This window comes from Alnus glutinosa, chromosome 8, assembly GCF_958979055.1.
Source record: "Alnus glutinosa chromosome 8, dhAlnGlut1.1, whole genome shotgun sequence".
NCBI classification, from domain to species: domain Eukaryota; kingdom Viridiplantae; phylum Streptophyta; class Magnoliopsida; order Fagales; family Betulaceae; genus Alnus; species Alnus glutinosa.
This window is the reverse complement of record NC_084893.1, coordinates 28,829,360-28,842,195: the sequence shown is the minus strand read 5'-3', so window position 1 is coordinate 28,842,195 and position 12,836 is coordinate 28,829,360. Positions and strand designations below refer to the sequence as shown.

The 12,836-nt window shown below is 35.6% G+C and overlaps 1 long non-coding RNA gene across 1 annotated transcript; it reads left to right on the top strand.

Moving 5' to 3' along the window:
* Positions 1 to 550: 550 nt before the first annotated feature.
* LOC133875988 (uncharacterized) lies at positions 551 to 4,158 on the top strand. The gene is made up of 3 exons (XR_009901516.1): positions 551 to 1,156; positions 1,402 to 1,688; positions 3,266 to 4,158. It is a non-coding gene; the product is annotated as an uncharacterized LOC133875988 (long non-coding RNA).
* The last annotated feature ends 8,678 nt before the right edge of the window (positions 4,159 to 12,836 follow it).

Here is a 12,836-nt window from a genome sequence, read left to right as displayed (position 1 = left end):
TCAAACCGCTCGGGACCGTACAGGAGAGCGCGTTGGACGAGGGGCCGAGCTCCATGAGACCGCCGGAACTACATGCACCGGCAAGCCACGCGGCGATTTTCGCCCTGGAAATTCGAAGCACATCCTTTCTCGTCTCTTCAACGCCGCCGGACTCCTCTCTCGATCTCTCTCACAACTCTCTCTTCGGCCCCATCCGACCCCAAATCGCTGCTCTCAGAACCATGAGGATCAGGGGCTCCATCACAGCGAGGTAGGGAGGAGCTGCATCGTTTGAGGTTTGATAGGGAAAGGGAGAAGGCAGGAGAAGAGTTTGAGAGGAAGGTAGAAGTTTCGAGAGACTCAAAGAGAGAGAGAGAGAGAATAAAAAATAATAATAAAATAATTATAGGTTTGTGAACAGTATACTGTTCACAAATGCAGCATTCCTCTATTCTGGCGTTAGGCTACATAATCTGATGGAGTTGACTTTTTGTTATTTTGCTTGGCTACTTTAATTAAAAGAAGGAAATAGCTACTCTGTTGGGAGTGCTCTTATGAATACAATCAGACAAGCTAAACAGCCACGTGTCAAACCATGTGTGGGTTAAGAGTTGAGACACAGACAAACGTGCAAGACCATGGGTTGATTGGTTGTCGTCTCTCCGCACGAACGCGATTTCGAAAACCGGAAGCTTGCCAATAGGATCCGAGCTTCATCCACCAAACTACTCTAATTCTGATGCCATCCAGCTTCCCGTTGAAGAGCAGAGACAACCTCAAGTGAATCACCCTCGAAGATAACTGGTTGTAGGCCCAACTCTCTGCACAGTCGCATCCCACATCGAGCTGCAAATGCTTCGGCTATGGTCGGATCGAATACATAGGGATGGGTCATACACCTAGCAGCCAAAACTTGTTCGGAATGGTCCCGCAACACCAAACCCACACCCATGATATGCTTTTTTCGATTAATGGCGGCATCTCAGTTCAACTTTAGAACGCCTGAGGGTGGGGGAGACTAGTGAGAGTTCTGGGTGGGAGATGCCAGTTTAGGGATGCTGAGTTTGGTTTAAGCGTCCCGATAATCAGCCAAGGCTTCTGTGGCACTTTTGATCGAACACCTTGGGGGCAGAATCTTTCCTCCGAAGACTACGTGATTTCGCCGTTTCCACAACCGGTGAGCCACTATAGCAATCCACTCCAGATCTTCCTGCTCGAGATTTTGACATACGTAGCCAAAAATTGTAAGGAAATTATGTTCAGAACTTTCACATTTTTCAATGCACTTGCGCCCTTTTACCCACACCAATTTTGCTGCCTCACACCACCACAATGAATGGCCAATAGTTTATGCCATTGTACCACACAGAGGACAACCCGGGTCATCCACAACTTTATGTCTGAGCAATTTGTCTTTTGTAGGTAGGTTGTCATTGCAAGCATGCCAGAGGAATAGTTGCACTGAACGCGATACCTGAAGCCCCCAAATAACTGACCATGCCGGATGCAAGGTTGGTATGATGGAAGCACTGCCTTGGAAACGGCCTCGGCACTCAACCTCAAGATGGTAAGCGCTGCGGACTGTGAAATTGCCGATTGGGGTCCCTACCCAAATGACTCTATCGGCTTGCAACCTTGGACAAATAGCAATACTACAAGTCTACAAATAATATCAGCAGTCTCTGGTGGAAAAATTTGCTCAACCAGAGGTATGTTCCACTAGTTTGAATTCAGATCAATTAACTCATGTACTCTAGCTTCCCTGTCAAGTATTGAGACTGGTGCTTGTATTTTGTTTTTATGCTGGGAATGGACCCATTTGTCGCCCCATATCATAATGTCATTTCCATTCCCTACCTGCCACATAATACCCTTTTCCAGTAAGTCTTTTGCACCATAGATGCTGCTCCAGGCATATGACGGCCTCGTCCCTAGTTTAGCTCCTAGAAAATTAGACCCTGGGTAGTATTTTTCTTTGAACACCTTTGTTGCCAGGGAGTTAGGATTTTGGAGGAACCTCCAACCTGTTTTGCCAAGAGGGCTGTGTTAAAACACTCCAGCTCCTAAAACCCCAACCCTCCATTATCCCGCCTTATGCCTAGACCCTTCCAATTCATCCAGCCTATCTTATGAGTATTCTCTTTGAAGCCCCACCAAAAGCTGCTCATCAAAGCATTGATATTATGAACAAGAGATTTAGGCAACCAAAACACGCTCATAGTATAAGTCGGTATCGCTTTGATAACAGCCTTTAGCAAGACTTCTTTCCTAGCATGGGAGAAAAATTCCTCCTTCCACCCGTTAAGCCTACTCCAAACCCGACCCTTTATACCATTAAAAGATGACAACCTAGAGCGTCCAATGAGAGCTAGGAGGCCGAGGTAGCTCTCATAGCAATTAGAAATTTGAATTCCAGCAGCATTTTTAGTAAGCTCTCTATCCACATCTTTTTGTGTTACGGCTGAAAAACACCGAGGTTTTGTCACGATTAATTTTCTGCCCTGAAGCCATCTCATAGCTGCCAAGAATATCTTGTATCTTGCCCCATTCGCTAAGATTAGCTCTGCAAAATAACACATTATCATCTGTAAAAAATATATGGTTAATCTATGTGCCGCCCCTAGAAATGGGAACTCCAAAAATCTTCCATTCAGACGCTGCATGGTTTAACATGGAACTCATAGCTTTCGCACGCATGATGAAAAAATAGGGAGACAGAGGATCGCTTTGGCGAATCCCACGGGTGGGGGTAATCCAACCATTCGGTTGGCCATTTATCAGGATGGAATATGAGACCGCCCTTACACAAGCCATCAGCATTTCGATCCACCTATTAGCAAATTCAAACTTTCAAAGCATCTCCTCAAGAAAGACTCGCTCCACCTAGTCATATGCCTTACTCATATCTAGTTTTAAGGCCATGTAACTTTCATTCCCTTTCAATCAATTGTTCATCGTATGCAAAGTCTTGAAAGCCACCACAATGTTGTCCGTTAATAAGCGCTTCGGGATGAAAGCGCTTTGTTCCGAATAAATGATATGTAGTAACACGACTTTAAGCCTATTTGCTAAGACCTTTGCAATGATTTTGTAAATCACATTGCAAAGGCTTATAGGCCTATTGATAATTGCTTAAAAGTGCATATTTTCTTTATTAAAATAAGTATTATCATACTATGTTTTATCCTAATTCTTGCATTTTATATTTAATTGGGGAATATTGTTTAATTATTCAATTTGAACTTAAATTGATATAAATGCAAATGAATTGTATTTCTTTTCGTAGGAATTGTTGTGGCTTTCAAGCGGCTGGACCACTCGGGGGGACCAAAGAGAAGATCAAAAAAAGAAACAAATAAAGAGGAAAGGAAGAGGGCTAGATATTTCCATGCAAGGGTGCGGCAATGACTTGCTCTTTCCAAATTGGTCCCACCAAATTACATGATTTCCTTCCAAATTTCCATGCATGTAGAACTGCAAGAAAGAGCATTCATTGACCTGCATTAAATCCTTAAGAAAGAAAGAAAGAATTAAGAAATTAAAACATGGAGATTTGGCAAACCAAAGACACACTTTGTCCATATGATTAGCGACACTCCAGAACTGGCGCACGTTCTCTCTCGAGGATCACACGATCTTTTACTGAGGATTGAGAAGGCACCAACCACATGATTTCTTTCCATAAACATGCAAGGCAAGAGATCAAATACATGCACTACTTTTTATCTCTATAACTGGCAGCAAGGACAAGATTTTCTTTCCAATAAAAGGTCCACGTGAAGAAGAGGGACAAGACTTTCAAAAGAGAGACGCGCTCTTTCCATAAACAAGCAGCACCGAATTGAGTCTTCCCTTTTCAGTTCTCTTGCATTCACGTACGTTAGAGGGGTGCCGTGACATTGAGTGTAAGAAATCCGGAAATCATAAAGGAAAGAAATAAGGGTCAAACGTTGACGTGTGGAGCATTCCTTTTAAAATCTAGGAGTCATGCGTCTTGCAATATATATAAAAAGTCAAAGCCAGAGGAGAGGGGGGAGAGAAGAGCCAAGGAGCACGGAAAAGCATAGATGCGCAGAGTTTGGATTTTTTATTTTATTTGTTTTCAATTTATGTTTAGTACTTTGATTATAGAATTTATTTTAATAAATATGAGTGGCTAAACCTCTAGCTAGGGCTAGAGGTGAAGCCTAGTATTTTTATTATATGTTCTTGAGACTATATCATTTGTTTTTCATAGATGAATGATTAAATTTTGGGGATGATTTTTATTTGAGAGTAATTTAATGAGACAAGTTTATTTTGATTCCTTGTGATTTTTGTTTATATCAAATGCTTACTTTGTTTGATTTGATATGATGCGAAAATATATGGAATGCTTAATTTATTGTTTCATGTTTTTGAAATCAAATTCTCAATCAACCCATGTTTGATCTATTTTATATTTTTTTTATGTCTCATGAATACATAATAAAATATCAGGTGGATCATTGAATCCCTAGTCTTTTCCAATATTATCTTCCAAATCAAATTTATTTATTTTAGTTTCATAGTTTACTTTTTAATTTAAATTATATTTCTCTGCTCCACTTTCAAGTGGGAAACCAAAAGCAAAATTCCTATTTTTTTTTTCTTTTCTGCATAATAATAAAAATTATTCTCTCGTGTCTAACCATTCCTTGTGGATCGACCTCGGACTTACCGTAATTTATTACTTGCGAAAACTTACACTTGGGTTTGTACCCTTTGTGGTCCAACACCTATAATCGGTCACCTTGGAGGGGTTAGAGACTTTGGGAATGAGAATGATATCGGTGGAATTAATCCCCCTATCAAATTGGCCCCCATTCAAAAAAAGAGCTGCAAAAGTTACCTCGTGTTCCACCGTGGGCCATGTCTTCTGGTAAAAACATGTTGCAAAACCATAAGGTCTAGGGGACTTTAATGGGTGCATTTGGAATAGAGCATTGCCGATGCTGACTTCCTCCCCTGTGAAAGGTTGAAGCAACCATTCATTAATAGTTTCAAAAACACGGGTTTCCACATGCGATAAGCAGACTGCAAGACCAATCGGTTGCTGGAATGTAAACATCTTCTCATAGTAGGATAGAAAAACCCTACTAATCTCCTTCTTATTGGTACGTCGAGTCTAGACGATTCCGTACGTGGATTTTAATATTTATAAGCACTCACAATAGTACGAGGCTTTGCAGAATACGACTAAAGAGGGAATCGTACCACAAGGATTGAGGGTTGTTCAGTTATGAAATACTTAAGACTTTCTCTAATTAAATTTTAAAGAAGATTTTTGTTTGATTTTTATCTCTAAGTTAACATGAACTAAAAACAATTAAAGTGGAGAGATTTTAAGAAAATGGAAAGTATAAGGCATTGAATTCACTCAATCCTCATACAAATGGGATATTATGTTCATCTCGAGTTTCACTCACAAGTATAATACGAGGGCGTAATGATTGTCAATCACATAACGATCTCAACATGAAATTACTTTAGTTCAAAGGTAATGATAATCCATTTACTTATACAATAATCATTCAATTAGTATCTATGCATGAATGATTAATAAGACCTTTCAATAAGCATACACATCTATGGAAAAAGAATAAATCATTTTAGTTTAGCACATAACCTCCACATAAAATTACACTGTAATGGAAAAGCATCTAAGCAATAATTAAACTAAAAGGATGTGGAATAATACATATTCCATAGCATGATTTATCGAGTTCACATAAATTGTGTCACAAGCACTATTACATAACCATCATTTCCTTCATCAAATGAGATGGGAATGTTGAGTCCAATCAAGATTCAAGGGATTCTCATAGACAAGAGATCCTTCTTTTCAAGATTAAATTTGTTTTGAAGAACATTCACAAAAGTTTTGCAAACCTCTAGGCTATGTAATCATCACACATGTATGAAAACTCAAGAATACACAATCAAACCATGGCAATTGGAAGGAGTTTCATCAAAACCCTATAACTAGTTTAGCTACTCATGGAGATATGAGATTCTCTTATAAAATAAGAAGAACCCATTTCCCTAAGAGGATTACAAACTACAATTGAAACTAACATTGGGTAAAACAACTTAATTTAATAAAAGAACTAAGGACAAGAAAGAACAAGAATTGAGGAGAGGGAAAATCTAAAGAAAAACATTAAAGGAACTAGCTAAACTCTCTGGAATTTTTCGGATTCCAGGGTTGTCTCAAGCATAAAATGAAACAAACAAGAAAAAGAAGAAGAAAGAAGTTGCTGGAAAATATTTAGAACAATTACATCAACTAAATTAAAACTTTGCTTGAATAAAAACATAATTAAAATGAGTTATAGAACTAGAACACACTAAATCTAAGCTCTCTGGAAAACATAAGAGAAAGTGTGCATCAAAGAAATGCACCAAAAACTAAAACTAAAAAAATCACTAAAAACTCTCTCCCCTTCAACTCTCACGCCCATCCTTTATTTATAGAGGATTTGATACAATAAATTCAACCCAATCAAATTGATGGTGATAACATCTGATTAGAACCGCACAGCTTGAGGATGAATTTGGATCACACAAAAATATGTCGACATCTGAAGATTTTTTCTGAAATATCCGAAGTCAATCGATCGATTTATTTAACCTTGAAAAATTCGATCGATCGCATGATTTAGCCTTGAAAAATTCGATCGATCGCATGTAGATCGATCTCTTTAAGTTCGAATGCAAAATCGATCGATCACATTTTTTATGCATGGAAAGTTTGATCGATCGATTATACTTGACCGATTTTTGCTCTACTTGGCAGGAGCATTTTGGACCTCAAATGTCTTCAATTTTGTCATTGATGTACCTTAGGCCTAATGGTGCTGATTTTGCTCTTGTTTCCAATTAAGACCTAAAAAAGAGTAGAAACACTAAAACACAATAACACATTATTTAACAACACATTTTAGGGTTTAACATATGCGAATTAAAGGGCTTTGAATGTAAACATTCAACGCTTATCACTTATGTCGCCAAGTTTTGCTCTGCTCATCAATAATGCAGCAAATGCTATTCATCTTCTGTCGGTGGTTAATTGAGTGTTGCGATTCCCCATTTGATACCAATTCTGTTTAGCATGTTGCTTCCGACTGGCATCTTCCCTAGCAAGAATTTCGTCTATTTCAACCTGCAAGGTTTTAATATACTCAATCAGTTCCGAGTTAGCCTTTTGCTAGAGGTCTTGCAGAAGCTTAGTCTTCTGTTTTAGTTGGTCCACCTCATTTCCAAATTTTTGGCGACTCCATTGTGTTAGAGCATATTGGCACTCGGATAACCTGCTCTGAACCGAGAGCATGAGCTATCATTCCCTCAAGCTGAAGATACGATGCCCTGCCATTCATCGTCCATAGTCCACTTGTCTTCAAATTTGAAACCTCTACAGTAAGAGTATGGCTCTGGGGGCTGCTCACAAAAGGTCACCCAAAGCAGAGTATGATCCGACGTCCTAGCCGCCAACCAGAAAATGTTAAACTACTAATTATTCCAAAATTTTAAATTGACAAAAAATGATGAATATAATTATTTAATTAAACAATAGAGAGAGAGAACTTGTGATTTCCTAATCTTAAATTGATATTTGATGACGAAGCTATGTTTGTTTCAATGTAAAATATTTATTAGAAAATGTTTTCCTTATTTTTGAGTGTTTTGGTGCGGCGTAAAAATTGGTCAACCGGAAAATGTTTTAAGTTAATCAAGGAAAATAACATTTACGAGGTGTAAAACGGTTTACGCTCTTCATCTACGTAAACCATTTTTTTGGTCGCTCTACCGCACTCCCAAACAGACAATTGTGAAAAAGTTCCTTACGAGACGTAGTTGTCTGAACAGGCCTCAAGCTGCCCGGTTAGTCCCACAAAGGCCTCACAATTGCTTGCCAAATTTGCAAGTAATGTTGTTAGACAACTGCGTTAGATTTCAATTTCACGTCCAAATGCATTATATTATAGTATTATCACACTCTCTTTCTTTGCAGTTTCTTTTTGTCCGTCTCTCTCTTTTCCTCACAGCTCCTCAAATTTATGAGAATTTAAAAAATATTTGACAATTTTTCATATGAGTGAAACATTGAAAAATATTTTTCGAATAATTTTTCAAGATTTAGCACAAAATATTTTAATTTTTGACCAAAAAAAAAAAAACCTCTAAACATGTGACACCGACATCTAGAAAACCCAATTTAAAAGGTCTTGGAATATAATCATTCCAACTTGGAATCACTTTCGGCCTCGAATTACAGCACCATGTTTTTAAATCTTATCTTATCTTCCCCCACAAACTTACAAAAAAACCGTGGTTAAAGCCAAACGAGGTTCATTTTGAAAAGAAAACAATAGCCGACAGTTGCAGAGAAGTGACCAACGGTGTTTGTGCATGAATTATTATTTTTTTCCTTTTCTAAAATGACCTTTACACCCCCTTTTTTTCTTCACCTAAAAAGGAGTAAAAATTGTTGATTTTTATTTTTATTTTAAAAAAAAAAAAAAAAAAAATTGGTCGAAAAAAAGTTAATTCGACTATTAAATTAATATTTGTCTTTATAAAAACCTTTTTGATTCCGTCACCGCGCAGTTAGAAGACTCTTCGGTAACCCAAAATCACGATGAACTCTTCAACACTTCTTGTGCTCCCCTATTATATTATCTGGAGAATTGGAATATATTTTTACAATCTCAAAGCCAAACCAAATAAGGTTAGTCCTCAAGGGGTAGCTCAATCGGCTGGAGACCATGCCTCGTGAAGCGAAGGTCACTAGTTCGAATCCTCATTCCCTCTCTTATGTGGACATGTCAAAAAAAAAAAAAAAAAAAGGTTACCTTATTCTTTGAAAGAAAATATAACGCTAAAGAAAAATAAAGCGAAATAAAGTAAATAAAATATAAGAGATTTTACGTGATTTAGTCTATAATATACTTTTACTGTTCCACATTATAAAGTCTTAAGGCTAAATCTTTCTCTTATTCACTCGAATATATTACTATACAAAATATCCCTATTTATAGGAGAATTATAATAAATAAGTATGACAATCAAATTAATATGATTTGATTACACTATCAAATCTAATTATAGCCTTATAGGAGATTAAAATCAAATCCCTTAATATATTCAAACATTTTTCAAGTTTTGACTGATTAAATAATAGTCTATTTAACTAATATTTTACTTTATAATATGTAATTATCACATGTATTTTTAATAGAATTAACCGGTATGTGATTCAAAATGCATATAAAAATTGAGCATTCTAAAGACATATAAATTTAATAGAAAGGTTAAGAAATTTTTTTCAACCCAATTTAAAGAAAAATTTTTAGGCCCCGTTTAATAACCCCTCTCCCCTCTCCTTGGGGGGAATTTTTTTATTGAGTGAAAGTAAAAAATGATTGATGTAATATAAAGTAGAAAAAAATTATATAAAAAAGTTAAAAAAAATTGTATTGTAGTGAGTTTTTTTTATGTAAATAATAATAAAAAATTGTTAATGTGATATAAAAAGTAAAAAATGTTAAGAATGTTTTGAAATTGATGTTTTTTGAGAGAGTGAAAATTAAGAAGACGGTGAAGGGAGGGGGTTATTAAAGGGGCCTTTAATCTGTTGACAATTGGCTTTTGGACTATCCGTAATTGAGTGATATGTTATGAGAATTGGTTTTACTATATAAGTAATGTTTTTTTTTTTTTTTGAATGAAAGATCTGAGTATTTCATTGATTAAAGATCATGAGCATAATGCTCTCACACCACAAAGCATAAACCTCTACAAAATCATAGTCACATGTTATGAGATTACATAGTCAAAGATACAAACAAAATTATTACAATAAAGTGTTATCTATGACTTTCATCTTTCGCTAACCCATGTACAAAAATAGTTAAAGATCTGCTCTGAGCATACTAAATTTAAGACAAGGTTAACAAAATATCCTAAAAATTTATTTAAACCGGCCGTGGGAGATAATCACTCACACCTGACTAACTTTCATCCCATAGATCGCCCATGAAGGCAGATTTAAAGAAAATAAAACATATGAGTAATGTTATTTAGTAAACTGTTATGTGACTGTTGAAATAGTGACTAATTTATATTGTCATATCATTTTAATTGTATGGCAGTCGTGTAGCAATCTATTAAATAATATTATTAGTGCAATCCATAATTTATATGTACTTTCCTCTAATAACATCGATTTACAAATATAGTTATGTAAAATATGGGTTAAATTTCTTTTTGATTCCCAAAATCCTGTCTTGATTAACAAACCATAGCCGTACATATTGCGCAAGAAATTCGCAACCGATTCAAATCTTCTCATTGACTAATAAAATAAAAAAGAATAGTTCTCTCTTATAAAACGAAGTGCTTAATGCTTATATGTAATATTTTAGCATAAAAAGACAGTAAATATCATATAGTATTTCAATGAAGATATCAAAATATTCTTAGGATTTTCACATAATAAAGGGTCTAGATCTGTTCTTCTTATATGTAGAAAGTGTATGCAATAATATTTTGTTATAGGGGCGGACCTGTATAGGGGCCCGGGACCTGCCCCCAAGCCCTAAAATTTTTCCAAAAAAAAAAAATTTAAAATTTTACTCCTTGACTTTTTAATTTTTTTAGTTTTACCCCCTCAATTTATTATTTTTAATTTGGCCCCTTCATTTATACAAGCCTGGGTCCGGCACTGTTTTGTTAGGATATTAAGATTTCTATAATTTATTGATAAAGCTCTTACAAATTTAATTATTATTATTAATTAATTAGTTCATACTTTATTATAAATTAAGAAAGAACTTAATATATGATGTGAAACCGAAGAATCATTTTTTGGGGTAGCCTCTACCTCCCCAAAAATCAATCCCTATGCACAAAGTTCGATGAAAACCACACCACATAGGATTGGGGAGGTAGGAGGCTACCCCCGTTACAGCCACCCCTCCCAAACACCCCTCCCCCCTTTTTAAATAATATTTTAAGTTTTTAATTTATAATATATCAATATTTTTTTATTAAAAGTGACACATGTTATGTTTTTATTAGCACTAACATGACAACCTAATAGATTCTGTTAATTTTGTGGATGGAAAACGGCTTCAATGAATAATTTGTAATTTTCGTACACTGCAAAGACTTTAAAATTATCATTTTTATATCATATAGAGTGATTTGTAAATTATGCCAATTATAAAGACTATTTTTTTTAAAAAAAAAAGTTATTATTTTAATTTTTTTTTTTAAAAAAAAAGGACCAAAAACAACACAAGATGGGCATTTTAGTAAAGAAATAGCAAGTTAAATCCCCCATAAACGAAGACAAAAAAAGGTGAGTGTAAAGGAAAACACTTTCCCCTCATCAGAGAATCTCTGCACACACACAGACATAGAGTCTAGCCTTCCGAGTTCCGGCCCTTCCCACACTCTCTCTCTACAAAATCCAACACCAACGCAACTCTCCTCTGTCATCCAAGGTCCTAAGCCATGGAGATCTCAGAAAAGCTCACCCAGTACAAGTTCCACATCCTCTTTGTCCTCTCTATCTTTTTCATGACCCTCTTCGTTGTCTTCATACCTCGTTTCCTCACCATCTTGGCCTACTTCTGGCCCCTCTTCCTCTCCACCGCTCTCTTCCTCTTCGCCGTTATCGTCTTCGGCAGAACCTCCGTACCGTCCACCGACGCCTCCGGCGACTCCAAAGCCGGCGAGGGCCTCCTCCACTACGTTGCCGGCCAACCTGACCACCCCGTTGAGAGTTTCAAGTCCGACGAGTAGTAGAAACCATCGAAACCTATGTAATATTTCTAACCCTTTTTATTGTTTTGTTTTTCCTTTCGTTTTTGTGTACCTTCCTTTTGTTTCGTAGTTGACAGAATGTGAACTGTAAATTCAGGGCTGAATAATTTTATCAATGGCATTTGGGTCCTTTATTAATTTTTTTTTTTTTTTTTTTTGGGTATTATTTGAGTAATTTTTTATAATTTAGTCTTACTTACATAATTTGTTAATGGTTTCATGTATGTTTAATAAAATATGTATTAGTTAAAAAAAAAATTATATATATATATATATTAGTAGGCTTATAAAAAATTACTTTTACACCCCCGGTTTAGAAAAAAAATTATACTTTTTTATTTTTTATTTTAGTTTTTGGACTTTGGATTGGTTGAGCAAGTCTGGTGAACAGAACACCTCAGAGCTACGTATTCTGATAAGACTTGCCATTTAGAATGTGATTGATCAGTGATTGACAACCAGTAGAAACATAAGACTTTCTTAGAAAATACTTTATTATATGTATAGGGTGTGAATCATGTCGTGGACGAAAATGAGATTATAAATATTAATTTTAATTTGATTTTATTAATTAAACGAGTTGCGATAAAAATTATTAGCACTAATGAGCATGTCAAGACTATAAAATTATATATATTATTTCTAACTTAATCTATTTAATTAAACATGACAAATCGTTTAACTTGAACACGTTAATTTTATATTATGTTGCGGGTCATGCAAAAAAAAATTACCAACCATGAAAATAAATGCAGCATGTTTTAGAAGTCAAAATATAGTGTAAGATGTATCTTAATAGAGTTCTTAGCACAATTTAAGGTTATTGTGTATTTTTTTTTCTATTTTTTTCTAATTGATTTAAGGAAAGGGTTATATGAAAATTTTTACCGCTCGTGATCTAAAAGGAAGTCACTCAAAACGACGAAGAAGAAGAGGGTAATGCTTAGGTGAAGCAAAATTTCCGGAATTTATCCGGAAATTTTGCTTCACCATGGCATTCTTGTAAT